The sequence below is a fragment of the Aegilops tauschii genome, chromosome 7 (genome assembly GCF_002575655.3).
Source record: "Aegilops tauschii subsp. strangulata cultivar AL8/78 chromosome 7, Aet v6.0, whole genome shotgun sequence".
Lineage (NCBI taxonomy): Eukaryota > Viridiplantae > Streptophyta > Magnoliopsida > Poales > Poaceae > Aegilops > Aegilops tauschii.
Window position 1 is genome coordinate 118344388 of NC_053041.3, and position 15588 is coordinate 118359975.

Below are 15588 nucleotides of genomic sequence, written 5' to 3' on the forward strand. Positions count from 1 at the left end.
TCCATGACGATAAATCGCGCGTCATAGAAGTGCTTTCGTCAAGGGTGGCCGACACGTGGCATCCACCGTAACGTGACGCCGCTAAGCTATCGGGTCCGGTTTTGGATCCGATAACCCGCTAACAGCCACGACCAATGCCGATTTTCCATGTGTAATATTCTCATTGGCCGATGGAACCACGCGTCAGCTCCGCGTTGGCACAAGATGGGCCTATGATATGTTGACATGTGGACGGGCCCAAAAGTGGCCCATAAAGTTTAAATGGGCTGGCCCAACTAAAGGCCCACAGATTTAGCGGACCATAATGGGCCGGCCTAGCTAAAGGCCCACAAGATTTTGCAGACCATAATGGGCTGGCCCAGCTAAAGGCCCATAAGATTTAGCGGACCATAATGGGCCAGCCCAGCTACAGTCCCGCAAGATTTTGCAGACCACAATGGGCCGGCCCGGCTAAAGGCCCAACATTCTCAGTTAAGGCCCGTACGGCTAGTGTCAAATCGGCCCGTCAACGGCCTATCCTAAACTTGTCATCATCGCGGCCCATGGTCACTTCTGGCCCGTTAACAGTCCGCTAAGTATATGGGCCGAATTACGGCGCGGTGTATTTCCGGCCTGTTAAAGGTCCTGCTTCATTTATGCTCATTTACAGGCCATTGAAACTTTCGGCCCATAAACGACCGTGAAGGATTTGGGTCATATTTGGCCATGTCTGACATTCGGCCTGTTAGAGGCCAACTATAGATTTGGGCCACTTTCGGCCTGTTGTGATTTTCGGCCTCTTAACATCAGACGAAATCCATGGGCCATATGTGGCCCAACGTCACATTGGGCCCATTAACGGCCCATATAAAAATGACGATAATCTAGCCCAACCGAACTTCCGGCCTGTTAAAGGCTCGTGTATTAGATCGGCGCATTTATGGCACGTCCGAATTTCGGCTTGTGAAAGATCCGCGTAGTAAATGGGCCACCATTTCGGCCTGCTAAGACTAGTGGGTTATTTGGCACAATTAGGGCCCAATCTCACTTTCGGTCTTTTGAAGGCCCATCTTTTTTATTGGCTCAAGATATTTGCACCTGTAAAGGGCCCATTGTTACCGAGGGCCCAAATTATGTTTAGGCCTGTTAAAGGCCCACTATGGGCACAGGCCTACCAGAAAAATATGAAATCTTATGCTGATTTAGGCCCAGATATTTTTAGTGGGCTACATGCAAATTTCGGCCCATAATCGTTTTTAGCCCAATTGGAATGGGCCCGACGAATGTTGGCATGTTGGGCTTCTACGAAGCTTTCGGCCGAATACATTACTAACATAAACCTACACTGTACAAAAATAGTGTCATAATTATTGCAGCCTTTGGCAGCATCATAAATGTTGTATCACAACAAAATAAATTCCAACCATACAACAAAAGGCCAGTTGGCAAAAAGTTTATAGTCCTTGCAGATAAAAGCACCATCAGATGTATAGAAGCACAGATCATTTGACCTGAGTGCTAATGTTTCAGGCTGTAGAATCTGATGGAGCAGCACGATCTTCACCTTTTTCCGCCATTGGTCTTGAACAACGAAGCGAATGTCTGATAGTCTAGTGTCAAAACCATTCATATCTTGACGACATTTGACAACCACTATTCTTGTTTCCAAAACGACGTCCATTAGGGATTGGACTTGTGTTTGGAGCACAGATATATCACTCTGTCTAGCAGGAAGATTTTGTTCAGTAGGCGATTTGGACGAGGTTACCTTGACAACCAACCCAGAATTACACAGGAAGGTGCTTTTTGCACTGTTAGTGGAGAGATACTGACGCACTGCAGCAAGAGGTGACATTGTGCCTGTGGTAGCCTCGTCACCTTCAGGTGGTTGTGGTTGTTCAATCATTTGTTCCATAGCTTCCTGAAAGTTTGAACTTGTAGATTAGTGTACCAGATAAGTTACTAATGAGACAAAAAAAACAAAGTAGGTTACACGTTTATACATAACTTATTTTGGTGAACTACTGTAATACATTAGCATGTATTGTAGTGCCAACTACATTATAAAATCACTTTCGGAACATATGTCCATGTAGCATGCCTACTGTATTGTCTATTTCCTCACTTTCGTTGACATCCAAGGATAAAGAGACATGGTTTAAAGTATTATGAACATAGTATGACATCATTCATATCATGGGCAAACAGATATAAAACAAACAAGCTATTTTATCATTGTGTGCGCACGTGAACATAACAACTAGAATACAGGTCAAGACCAAAAGAATATCCTTCATCTCTTTTAAGCCATGTGAGGTGAAATGATACGTTAAGACAACTATGTATAAAAGTGAACAGTGTAACTGCCATTGGCTGCAAACCAAGTAGTTAAATGAACAAATCACAGTACCAATCAGTTCAAAGGCAGGAGGAGTAAGGACTTACAACATCGGCTAGAACTGGTGTGCTCATGCCCTTCATCTTGCTGGTGTGGCAATCCTTGAAGATTTGCACTGCATTCGGTTCAGGTTCTTTTTGGTCAGCACAAGCTTTCCTCTGTATTTGGAACAAGTCAATATAGATACGATAATATGGCACAGAAAAAAGAAGGAAGTAGCAGCTATTTACAAGAGCCTCGCAGTGTGCAATATAGCTACGAGATTGTGTTGTCTGTTGGAATTTCACTTTAGAACGGTTGGTCTTCTTCTTCAAACAGTTAGCCTAGAAGAAGATACACTTGTAAGGCACATACATAAATACAAGTTCGATATGTGGTCTGATCAAATACATATAGCCTACCTGATAATTTGGATGAGACCAGTGTTTAACGAGGGCTGTCCAATCTTCATCTGTAATATATTCCACTGGAGATGTTTGGGCGATTTCATTGTTAGCCTTGCCTTCAAAGTGATATTTTCTAAGGTGGTACCAATACTGTCGCAGAGCGGACTGAAAAACATGAGTGCGTGCTTGTTTAGTTGCATCATCTTTCGGATCCAACTTGAACCTCATCTGTTGAAAAAAGAATGTGAGTCTTATTAGGAGGAAGCTAGAAAGTATGGGACAGAGCAAGACAATATTACTAATTGCGATGAATAACATTACTTACTGATAAACGGTCAAGGAAGGTGTTAAACTGGGTATTGTCTTTCTCATTCCTGTACTGGATCCACGTTGGGAGGATACGTGCATGACACCTAACGGCAACGGCTGCCTCTGATACTAACTTGGCTGACTCTGTAGCATCACGTGGCCTTTTTAAACCCGCCTCAAAATGGATCTCCATTCTTCCTCCTTTAGATTTTGTTAATCCGTCAAGCATTATCCCTGATGTCTGTTTCCGCTTGCGTCGTGGTGCTAGTTCTACAACGAATATGGAAAGTGTTAGTGTACATCAAACTGTGAGAGTACATATAAAGGAGCATGCAACTGCAACTTGACTCGGTTAGGTACCGTCTTGGTGTTGATGCTCATGAGGTTCATCTGATCTTGCCAAGTCCTGTTGTGTCAGCAGTGCTTCGGAAGTAGTGTTAGGTGTGAAGGCAGCTTGGGAACTGGCCAGTTCTGGAGCAAACTAACGAGTAACTCGTTGAGATGCTGGTACAGTTGAAGCGGATGCTGCAGCTGGTGGAGCAGGTGATACTGTGTTTGTAGATTTAGCCGGTGGACTTGAACCTTCTACTGCACTATAAGTACCAGCAGAATCTGGACGGCAGATCCTTTTCCGTTTCACCCGACGAGTAACACCACTCCCTACTATATTATTTTCCTTGCTCTTTTTTGACTTTGCCATGTCAAGCCGTACCCACAACACAGAAGAATAAAATCACTCTTCAGAACTCATTGATGCATGATACAGACAAGCAATACTTTTATGTAGGACAACCGTATGAGGATGGAATATGTAAGAAAAACAGGACGGCATGACATATTCACAGCTACGATGTGTAAACTAAGCAGAAGGATTTTCAAGAAAATAGAAGTAATGCAAGCTAGACACCATATGAAAGATGCAACCAATATTACTCTGCCAAGTTAAAAGTGTCTTGTCATAAGTGGCAATTCGAAAAATTAGAAGCAGTACAACGTAGAAATCAATGCAAGATGCAACCACTATCAAACTGCCATGTTAAAATTGTCAAATCATGAGTGACTGATGCGGGATACACAACAACAGTACTTTGATTTAAGAACATGGTATGATAGATAGATGCAGTGTATTCTAGACACAGAACGCCATGTCATATGCACAAGTATAACGTATGAACTCAGCAGGTGCAATTTAATCAAAATAGAAGAAATACAGGCTAGACAACATATGCAACATGAAACCAATTATCACACTATCAACTTAGAGCGAGCACCTGCGATGGTGGAGTACGGGAGATGAACTCATCATGTAGACTTGGGACTTCAACTTCATTAGCAGTAGTAGTGGCAAATCTAGAGAGTCTCTGTTTGCGTTGGTGCGGAGGGCCACCAACATACCCTAACTTACTATTTTCCTTCCTATTTTCTGATATAGCCTTATGAAGTCAAAACCACAAGAAGATGAATAAAATTAGCTCTGCATAACTAGTTGATGCATGATACAGACGAACACTACTTTGATGTAAGGCAAGCGCAGGATAGGAGGATGGAATATACACAAAAAAGACAGCGTTTCATATTCACACGTACGATAGGAGGATGGAATATGTATGAAAAAATAGTAAGCGGAAGGCATTTCAACAAAATTAGAAGAAATGAATGCTAGGCACCATATGAACATGCAAACAATATCACTCTATCAGGTAAAAAGTGTCTCGTCGTAAGTGCCATTTCACGAAATTAGAAGCAGTACAAGCTAGAAGACAATGCAAGATGCAACCTACATCACAGTCCCAAGTTAAAAGTGTCTTATGGGTAAGTGATCGTTGCAGGTATAAGTTGTAAGCTACGCAGATGCAATTCAACATAATCAGAAGCAATACAAACTAGACATCATACGGAAAACGCAACCACATATAATAGTTCCAAGTTAGAGAAAGCACCTGTGACAGTGGAGTATGGGAGATGTCCTCATCATGTACACGTATGTTCTAGAAACAAGAACACGTGTCATATTCACAGGCATTATGTGTAAAGTAAGCAGATGCAATTCAACAAAGTTAGAAGCAAATAGAAGCTAGACATCATACGCAACATGCAACCACATATAATAGTGCCAAGTTAGAGCAAGCACCTGTGATGGTGGAGTAGGGGAGATGTGCTCATCATGTACACGTATGTTCTAGAAACAGGAACACGCACTACTAGAAAAACAACTATAGCTAATGTGGACATTAATGGCGCACCATGTATGTGGTGCGCCACTGCTAGTTTTGTCCTGGCCCCACACCAGATATAGGTGCACCATTAATGGCCATATTACTAATGGCGCACCTGGTATGTGGTGCGCCATTACTAGTTTTGTCCTGGCCCCACACCCCTCCCCAGACTTAGCAGTGGTGCACTAGGGGATAGTGCGCCATTACTAGTTTAAACTAGTAATGGCGCACCACACCCACCGTGCGCCACTACTAACAATTTTTTTTATTTTTTTTTCAAAACTAGTAATGGCGCACCACACACCAGGTGCGCCATTAGTAACCCTGGTTACCAATGGCGCATTCTTAGGAGGTGCGCCATTGGTAACCCGAGAGCACCTAGTTATTTTTGACAACCACCTACCACACTCACTTTCCCCACTTCATTCTCTCCACATCTACCAAGCTTGGTCTCGGCTGCCTCCTCCTCCTCACCTCATTTGCACCATAGATTCACCGAAATTAAGTGGTTAAATTTCCTTTTTTTTGATAGGTAAGTAAAGGGAAAGCTTTCGTTATGTTCTAGATCTACTTTTTTCTCCCTCCAATAACGTACACACTTTTTATGGCCTAGATCTACGTTTGTTTGTGGTGTTGCATATGCTTGTGTTTGCAGGTACCGGTATTTGAAATGCGGTAGTTGCCAATATTTTGCCGGAATGTTGATTCATTTCCGTTTCAGCGAGATTTTGGCACCATGCATTCTTTTTGGTCCTATTTTTAGGCAAAGTCATGCCAAAAAAAATTTTGGTTCTAAAATATCGTTTTGCTCTACCCCGCAGGCAACCATGGTCCGCACGATGAACGAAGGCATCGTGAATAGGTTTTTGAGCTCTGCGAAGGCCGAGATGCTTCAAAAGAACGAGACGGAGATAAGATGTCCGTGTCGAAGATGCAAGCTGAAGAGCCTTATGGACCCGAATTCCAGACAGGTGCGGGACCACCTGCTCGTGTGTGGTTTCATGGATGGCTATCGGTGGCAAGGTGATGAATATGATTATGAAGTCGTCCATGGGGACCGGGCAAGAAATAAGGAAAGGCAGCAAGACAATAGCGGCGAGGGCGGGCGAGAAGACGAAGAATCTCCAGGACATGATCACGAAGTAGATGCAGGACACAGTCATCATGTAGAAGATGCCGGACATGATGATGAGGAAGATCAAGATGAAGGGCATGATCATGAAGATGAAGATGCTGGAGCTGATGACGATGGACCATCGATGGGCTAGGTGCAGGACCCTCATATTCAAGAGCTGCTTCTCAAGCAGACGGGTAACGCAAGAGCTGCCGCCCGAGAGAAAGCCAAGCTGGATCAACTGGAGATAGATGCGGTTACTCCATTGTATGAAGGATGCAGGCCCGAGGATACCCGCCTGAAAGTAACGCTCATGGCTCTGGAGATGAAGGTAAAACACAAAATGACCGACGCATGCTTCGACGAGAACATGTCATTCTGGCACGAACGTCTTCCCAAGGGGAACAAGTGCCCGACCAATTTGGAGGAGGCGAAGAAAATCGTGTGTCCTCTGGATTGACCGCACGTGAAATACCATGTGTGCATGAACGATTGCATAATTTATCGGGACGAGCACGCGGAGTCTACCATATGTCCGGTGTGCGGCGTCACTCGATACAAGAACAGGAAGAAAGCTCCTCGAAAAGTGGTGTGGTACTTTCCGATCACTCCTCATCTGCAGCGGTATTTTGCGGACCCTAAGCTAGCAAAGCTCCCGCGTTGGCACGCGGATAGGGAGGAGAAGAAGCGAGAAGATGACGGAAATGATCCGGAGATAAATAAAAAAGACAAGATGCTGAGTCACCCTATGCGAGCCAGTGGCAAGCGTTGAACTTCGAACACCCAGAATTTGGGGACGGTCCAAGGAACATCGTGCTGGGCGCGAGCACCGATGGAGTCAATCCGTTTGGCAGCTAGAGAAGCACACATAGTGTGGGGGTTGGGTGCGACATATGCCAATGGGTGGCTTATCATGGTGGGAGCGAGTAGAACGTCGCCGGTGCCTGGAAGCGGGATGATGCGTAGACACGAACGCCGGCGCACTTTACCCAGGTTCGGGGCTCTCCTAGGAGATAACACCCCTAGTCCTGCTCTGCGGGGTCTCCGCATGATCACTAAGGTACTAGTGAGTACAATGGTGCTCCTTGAGCTGTATGCTAGAGGTAGAAGAAGGCAAGGCTTGCTCTTCTCTCCCCTAGGTGTGAGTCTAATTCTAACAGGTTCGAACCCTTTGCATGGGTGTCCTGGGGGGTTTATATAGGCCTACCCCCAGGGGTACAATGGTAATCTGGCCGGGTGTAGGACCTGGTTGTCAGTCTCTCTGGTCGCCGGCTTCTCCGCCGACTGCCCGGGGCCCGCGCCTGGTGGGCCCCGCCGACTGGTCTGGTACGGAGCCGACTGGCCGCCCCCTCCGCTCGCAGGTCTTGCCGGCTGCTGATTACTGTAGCCGTAACGCTAATGACGCTTGCTTGGTCAGGGGAGTGTGGCTACAGTCCCGCCGCCTGGCGGGAGATCACTATAGCCACTCCGTGTCTTATCTAGTTAATGGTGTGTGGGCCCTAAGGAAGGAGCGGGCCGACTGCTGGGGGCCGGCCTCCCTCGGGTCCGACTGGTGAGGCTCTCACCGTCTTCCGGGCTCTCGCTGACCGGTAGGGCCCGCCGTCTTCGGGCCGTACCGACTGACGGTAATGGGAACAGGGCTGCGCCTGACAGGAGTGATGTCAGGGGCGTAGTGGCAGCAGTGTCGCGCTAGGCGGAGATCTCCACCTGTACGGAGCAATGTGGCCACGCCCGGCCCTGGATACGGGGGTCATGGGCTACACTGTGGCCTCAGCCTGTCTTGTCTCCTTAATGGGGGCGCAGACTTTGAGGGCGCCATGGGCCGACTGCTCGGAGTCGGCCTCTCTGGAGGCCGCCTACCAGGAGTCGGCCCGTCTTGGAGCCGCCTTCCTGAGCATGGCCGTCTTCTGGCAGTCGGCCGTTTGGCCAGCCGACCGCCAGAAGGCGGTGCTCTACCTTGACGTCTTGAGGGGTGCAGCCGACCCCGATGTCTTGAAAGGTTCTGGGGCTCGGGTTAGGCTACCCGTGGCCCATTACTCCGACAGTTGTCCCCGAAGCTGGTGAGGCTCCGCGGCTGAGGGGCCGAGAAGCCTCAACAGTTTCCTCCTCCGGGTGCTATGGGTGGAAGCTTCATCCGACTCCTGGCAAGCCGCCTGAGGGAGTCGGCCACGTCCAGTCGGATTTATCTGGAATTTCGAATGCAACGGCGGGGACTAGGTGGCGCGTTAGCTAAGCTTCTAGGCCCGCCGCCCATCGTGGGCGTGCCACATGGCGCCAGCTAGCCGAGCCAGCCTGCCAGCCCACGCGCGTGATGGGACGCGACTGTAGGCTGGGCCCGCCACCACCGGGCCTCCGCACGTGAGCGGATCCGCTGCAGCCGAGGCGGGCGTTTCGGTTCCCCCGCGGAGTTACTCCGCGCAGTAACTCGCGCGGTAAAGGCGGGTGCGTGGGGTCATGGGCACTGTTAATCCCACGATCCCACGCCCGCCCCCTCGGCTTCATAGCCCGTAGGCTATAAGTAGGGAGAGGAGAGGGAGCGGCGAAGCACGCGCGCCCCTCCACCCCATTTTCCCTCCTTCTTCTTCCTCCCATCGCAGCGCCCCCGAGCTCCGCCGGTGCGCCGCCGCTGCTCGTCTCCGAGCCCTCTTGGCCCCGCCCCAATCTCAGCTCTCCTACCGCGCCGTTCTCTTCGTCGAGCCGTCCATGGCGCGCGAGCATGGAGGAGACTGGGACGGGTCGAATGTCCACGAAGACCACATTGCTTTCCTTCACGACACGCGGCGCCTTCCCGGCGTAAACTACGTGAAGGCACGCGTGCCTCCAGCGGGGGAGATCTCGCCGGCGCCGGGGGCGAACGAGCGGGTCGTCTTCCGCTCGCACTTCATCCGTGGCTTCGGCTTGCCGGTGAGTGGCTTCCTCCGCTCGTTCCTCGAATTTTACCATCTCCAACCTCACCACATCACGCCCAACACCGTGATGCTCCTAGCTGCCTTCGTCACGATGTCCGAAGGCTATCTCGGCATCCTCCCCACCATCGAGTTGTGGGGAGCATTCTTCTACACCAAGCTGGGCACCTCTGTCCGGGAGGTGGCTGCCCAGTGTGGTACCTTCATCGCGGTGCGCCGGCCGTGTTCGAAGAACGCCTTCCCCACCATCAAGCTGCCGCAGTCGGTCAAGATGTGGCAGCAATCTTACTTGTATGTGGAGAACGTGGACCCGGCCGTCGACTTCATCAACCTGCCGGCTTATGTAGCCGGCCCGCCGGCTAAGCCTCGGGCCAGCTGGGGCTACAAGCTGAAGCCGGTGTCGGCAGACGGCGCCGCCGCCATCCAACGACTCCGGGAACTGACCAACAATGAGGGCCTCAAGGCGACCAACTTGTTGGTTGCCTTCGTCGTGCACCAGGTTCTCCCGCTCCAAGGCCAGCCTCACCTGATCAGCCGGATGAGCGGGCATCGCGACCCATGCCGGCTGAGCACCAAGGAGATGTCGGCTGCCGAGGTGGCCAACTTGGTGAACGAAATCTCCGGCTTCAAGCTGGAGGGGTCCTGGCAGTTCGGCAAGCCGCCGTACTCACGCGCGGACCCGCCACCCGCCGTAAGTCTTTCAGTCTCTCCTTTCTTTAATACTTCATCTTGATTCCGTCTTGTGGTCTTGAGCAGTCGGACTTTGGGATGCAGATATACATGTCTCCGGCGGCGGCTGCTGTCGTGGGCCCGGGTGGTGACTACACGCCGGACCGGGGCGTGAGCGACGTGGACGACCCCGACTTGGGGGTGGCCGCCTTGGGGGACACCGCAACAGGCGGCGTCTATGGAGCCGGTGGCTCCGAGGAAGGCGGCAGCGAGACCTGGCCCAACGACGACGATGAGGAAGATGAGCCGCGCCCTGCACGAGGTGCGGGCAAGACGAACGCGGGCCCCTCCGCCAAGCCGACTGCTCGAGGCGGCACGCGGAAGCGAAAACAGGGTGCCGCCATGTTCGGCAGCGCGGCGAAGAAGGCCAAGAACCCGACTGCCGCGACCCAGCGGAAGGAGGCCGCCGCAAAGGCGGCCAAATTTCAGAAGCTCCCGAAGGTGCCTCCCATGGTGTCGGCGTAAGTATCTTTTCTTGCGCTTTTTCTTCTTTCCTTGTTGATTCTTTCTGAATTTCCTTTGCTCTGTTTTCTTGATTTTAGGGCTCTCGAGAAGTCGGCCGCCGCCTCCATCTTTGGGCCGGCGGAGACCTCTACCACCACCTGGTGAATCGATCCGGCTGCCGGCCTCCGGGAGGCGACAGAGCGAAACGCGCGGGAGGCGCGCGAGGAGCATTAAGCCGCCCGCCTGGAGAAGGCGGAGGCCGCCGCTTTGAAGAAGCTGGCAGAGGCCGAGGCTGCCGCCGCGGCGAAGAAGTAGGCCGAAGAGGCCGCGCGCCGCCACTCAGCGATATTCGTCACCCCCCTGAACTTCGCGCCGCCACCACAAGAGTTTGTGGCGCCGACTGGGGGAGCCGGCGACGAGCACCCGATCATGGAGAGGGACGGCGGCGATGTCGCCATCCCGGACATAATCGTGCCCCCGCCACCTCCTTCTGAGGAGGCGCGAGACAAGCAGCCAGCTGATCCGTCGGCACCACCAGCCGGAGACGAGATGGTGATGGGCCCAACTCCTGAGGTCCGGCCGCCGGCCTCCGGGAGGCGACGGAGCGAAACGCGCGGGAGGCGCGCGAGGAGCAGGAAGCCGCCCGCCTGGAGAAGGCGGAGGCGGACAAGGCGGAGGCCGCCGCTTTGAAGAAGCTGGCAGAGACCGAGGCTGCCGCCGCGGCAAAGAAGTAGGCCGAAGAGGCCGCGCGCCGCCCGTCGGCGATATTCGTCACCCCCCTGAACTCCGCGCCGCCACCACAAGAGTTTGTGGCGCCGACTGGGGGAGCCGGCGATGAGCACCCGATCATGGAGAGGGACGGCGGCGATGTCGCCCTCCCGGACGTAATCGTGCCCCCGCCACCTCCTTCTGAGGAGGCGCGAGACAAGCAGCCGGCTGATCCGTCGGCACCACCAGCCGGAGACGAGATGGTGATGGGCCCAACTCCGCACCCCGACGCACCGCCGGATTGCGAAGGTGGCCTTGGCGCCACGTCCGTTGGAAGCCGGCGCCGCGAGCTCGTCGATCCCAGATGCCGAGGCGTCCAGCACCGCGCCCACTGGCTGGGTGCGGGGAGGCGGGACGGGCCCTTTGAACCGGGCAATCCTAGACGTCCAAGCCAAGGTTCATGCCGAGGCCGACGCTCTTAAGCGCTGCAACAATGCGTTCTTGGAGTCGCGAGCAGCCGTCCGGGTATACTTCTTGCTTCTTTGATTTTTATACTTCTCCGTGGGGGCGCTCCAGCGCACCCACTGGGTGTAGTCCATGAGTTTTGGGCCGGCTGCTGAGCAGGCGGCTCGGAACTTTAATTGGCAAGCTCCGAGTACTAACATTATCTGATATCTTCATTGCAGGATTATCACAACCTCCATGCGATCGTCTTCAACTCCAAGGTCCAGGAGCTAACTCAACGGACCGCCGACTTGTCGGAAAGCCGGAGTAAGTCTTTGTTTCTTTCTCTGCGGGCGCGCGCTGGCGCACCCGTGGGCTGTAGTCCCCGAGATTCGGGCCGACTGCTGAGCAGTCGGGCCGGATCTCCCCGACGACTGTTCTTCTTTTCGTTGATATTGATGACTTTCTCTGTAGGGGCGCGCTGGCGCACCCGTGGGCTGTAGTCCCCTGGATTTGGGCCGACTGCTGAGCAGTCGGGCCGGATCTTCCCGGCAACTATATCTCTCTTTGTTGATTGTTGATGTCCTTTTCTTTTCCTACTTTTGCAGAGGCCAACGCCGCCCTACAGGAGCAGCTGGGTGAAGCCAACACCGCGCTTCGTGCCAAGGAGACGGACTGCAGCAAGCTGACCGAAGAGCGTGACCGGCTGGTCACGCAACTAGCGGAGCAGGCGGAGCTTCTCAAGAAGACCCAGAAGGAGGCGGAGGACCAGGAGGCCAGTCTCCTAGCTAAGTTCGATACCGAACGCTCCGCCTGGACCGACAAGGAGGTGATGCTGACTGCCGACTTCGGTGAGATTGAAGACATGGTTGACAGTGAGCTTCCCTCTTTACTCTTCTTCGAGCCACCAACTTCTGATCAGGCCGGCTTCTTGTTCCTAACTTTGGCTTTTTTCTTCTGTTTGAGCAGACTTCTTCCCCGGTCACTCCGTCGCTGCCAATTAGGCGATCGAGGCTGATCGCGAAGGGCGGAGGGCGAAAGGTGCGGAGATTGCTGCCGACGCATCCCGAACCCTTAGTGAGCAGCTTCTCAGCATCCAGGCCCGTCTCCAGCCGGCTCATCGGGTGTTGCGCCGTCTTCAGCGTGTCGGCGCCCAAGCGATCGCCGCCCTATGGCCGGACATGCCGGCACCGCGCACTCCCAGTCGGACTGCCGACTGGCTGGAGGTGGCGGCCGGACGTCTTGAGGCCTGGAAGGGCTCCTCGGCCCGGGCTGGAGCACGCCGGGCCTTGGAGTTCGTCAAGGCATGGTACCCTGGGCTGAATCTAGCCCAGTTGACCACGTTTCGACAGGAGGCCCAGGAGGAGCTGGTGGCGGTGGAGGATGGTCTTGTCAAGCGGTCGGCGGCAATCGCCGAGTACACCAACACGAGCATCTTCATCCCGGAGCGGGCCGAGAACGGCGCCGAGGCGCCACCAGAATGGTTCGGGCTGAACCCGGAGGACGGCGAGGACTCAGCCGAGGTGATCGACTCCAGCGGCGAGGAAGAAGACGAGGAGGAGGAGGAAGGTGAAGAGGAGGCGCCAGAGGTCGGAGCGGACGGCCAGCCTCAGCTCGACCGCGCCTCCAGCAATGAGCCACGCCCGAGCGGCCGGCTGCTACTGAAGGCGACCAAGCAGAGACTGACCAGCCGGCCGCTCCACCAACCGGCACCATCGACTCCACCGTTCCACCGAACCCGTCTGCTGCTCCCTAGGCTGCCAATTTATCTTTGTTTTTTCCTGCTTATCAGTCTCAACAAACTTTGTTAACTTCGCACAATTCCACCCGCGGGGTGTATTTCAAACTTCTGTTGAATGCTGGCCACGGGCCTTTTGATATGTAAATATATTTGCCGAATTCTATCTTTCCTTACTTTCTGCTCTTTTGGCTTTTTTCCTTTGCCGCCTTCCCTTGGTTGCCGTCTTGCCAGCCGAACAGCCACTTTGCGGACTGTGGCTGGGTCAAGTACTTAGCCACTTTCGGGGAGGCACTTACTTAGCCGGTTAGAGTTTTCTAGCAAGTTAAGTAGAAGCCGGCCGGCCGGCTGCTCAGCAGCTGGTCGGCGACGTGGAAACCGGCTTGAACTATGTGCACGCTTTGGATCCTTAGCCATTTTTCATGCGGACACTCTTTCTGCCTTTACTCCTGCCCGCCGGACAGCCGCTCTGCGAGCTGCAGCTTCTAACAGGAGAGGGCTTAAGTGCCAACGCATTACTTGTCCAGCTGCAGGAAGCATTACATAGCACAAGGCGTCAAGTCCCCGGATCGACTGGTCGAACCCGGTGCCAGACGGACTAATGAAATATCACAATGACAGGCGTAATACTTATCATATAGATAAAAGAGGGCAGTCCCCGAGCTCTTCTCGGGGGACCCGGAGTCTTCGTACTTAATACAAAAGTTGGCGTGGTACATACTGCATCAACTGTAAAACCTTCGAAGGAGGTTTGCATTCCATGGTCGCTCCGTCTCCTTGCCGGAGTCATCTCTTTTGCATGCTCGAGGCTTTTGAGCGTCGATGAGGTAGTAGGAGTCGTTGCCCAACACCTTGCTGATGATGAAGGGGCCTTCCCAAGGTGCCGAGAGCTTGTGCTGCCGGCTGTTCGCTGCATCAGTCGGAGCACAAGGTCTCCCTCTTGGAAGGATCTTGGCTTGACCTTCTGGTTGTAGTATCGGCGTAGGCTCTGCTGCTAGATGGTGGACCGGCTGAGTGCCAACAGCCGGCCCTCTTCCACCAGATCGACACCGTCTTGTCATGCTTCTTTTGCCTCCTCTTCAGTGTACATGGTGACTCGAGGGGAGTCAAATTGTATGTCCGTCGGGATGACGGCTTCGGCACTGTAGACGAGGAAGAAAGGCGTGAAGCCGGTTGACTTGTTCGGAGTTGTGCGCAGGCTCCAGAGGACGGCCGACATCTCATCGAGCCAACAGCCGGCCGAACGCTCCAGAGGCTCGACCTGTCGGGGCTTGATGTCGAACAAAATGAGGCCGTTTGCTCGCTCCACTTGGCCGTTTGACTGCGGATGGGCAACGGACGCTAAGTCCAGTCGGATTCCCTGCGTCGCGCAAAAACGGGCCAAGGCGCCTTTGGCAAAGTTTGTGCCATTGTCGGTGATGATGTTGTGTGGTATGCCATACCGGATGGTGACGTCGGAGATGAAAGTCACAGCAGTCGGACCATTCAATTTCCCAATTGGCTTTGATTCTGTGCACTTGGTGAACTTGTCCACCGCGACAAGCAGATGAGTCAGGCCGCCACGCACCGTCTTGAATGGTCCCACCATGTCTAGGCCCCAGACGGCAAAGGGCCAGGCAATGGGGATGGTCTTGAGTGCAGAAGCCGGCTGATGTGGTTTGGAGCGGAACTTCTGGCACCCTTTGCATTTCTGGACCAATTCTTTGGCGTCTTCAAAAGCAGTCGGCCAGAAAAAACCGTGGCGGAAAGCTTTGGCCACGAGTGCTCTTGAAGCCGCGTGGTGACCACACTCGCCTTGATGGATATCTTTGAGGATTGCTTGGCCTTGCTCCGGCTCTACGCAGCGCTGTTAAACACCAGTGATACTGCGCCTCACAAGTTCTCTGTTGACTATGGTGTATGCTGCTGCCCAGCGTTGCACTTGCCGGGCCGAGATCTCATCAGTCGGCAGCCCTTTGTTCACCAGAAAGTTGACGATGGGCTGGGCCCATGAAGGTGCTGCAATTTCTTTGACTGCTAGGATTGCTACTTGCACGAGGGCGGTTGGGTCGGGAGGTAGCGGGTTGGAGTCGGCTGCCTCTTGCTGAGTCGATGAAGTCCCCGGGCCAACTGCTGCAGTCCCCGGGCCGGGTGCGGCTGCTGCAATCCCCGGGTCGCTTGTCGAATTCCCCGTGCCGGCTGCTGGGGTCCTCAAGTCGGATCCGACTGCTTCAGGAG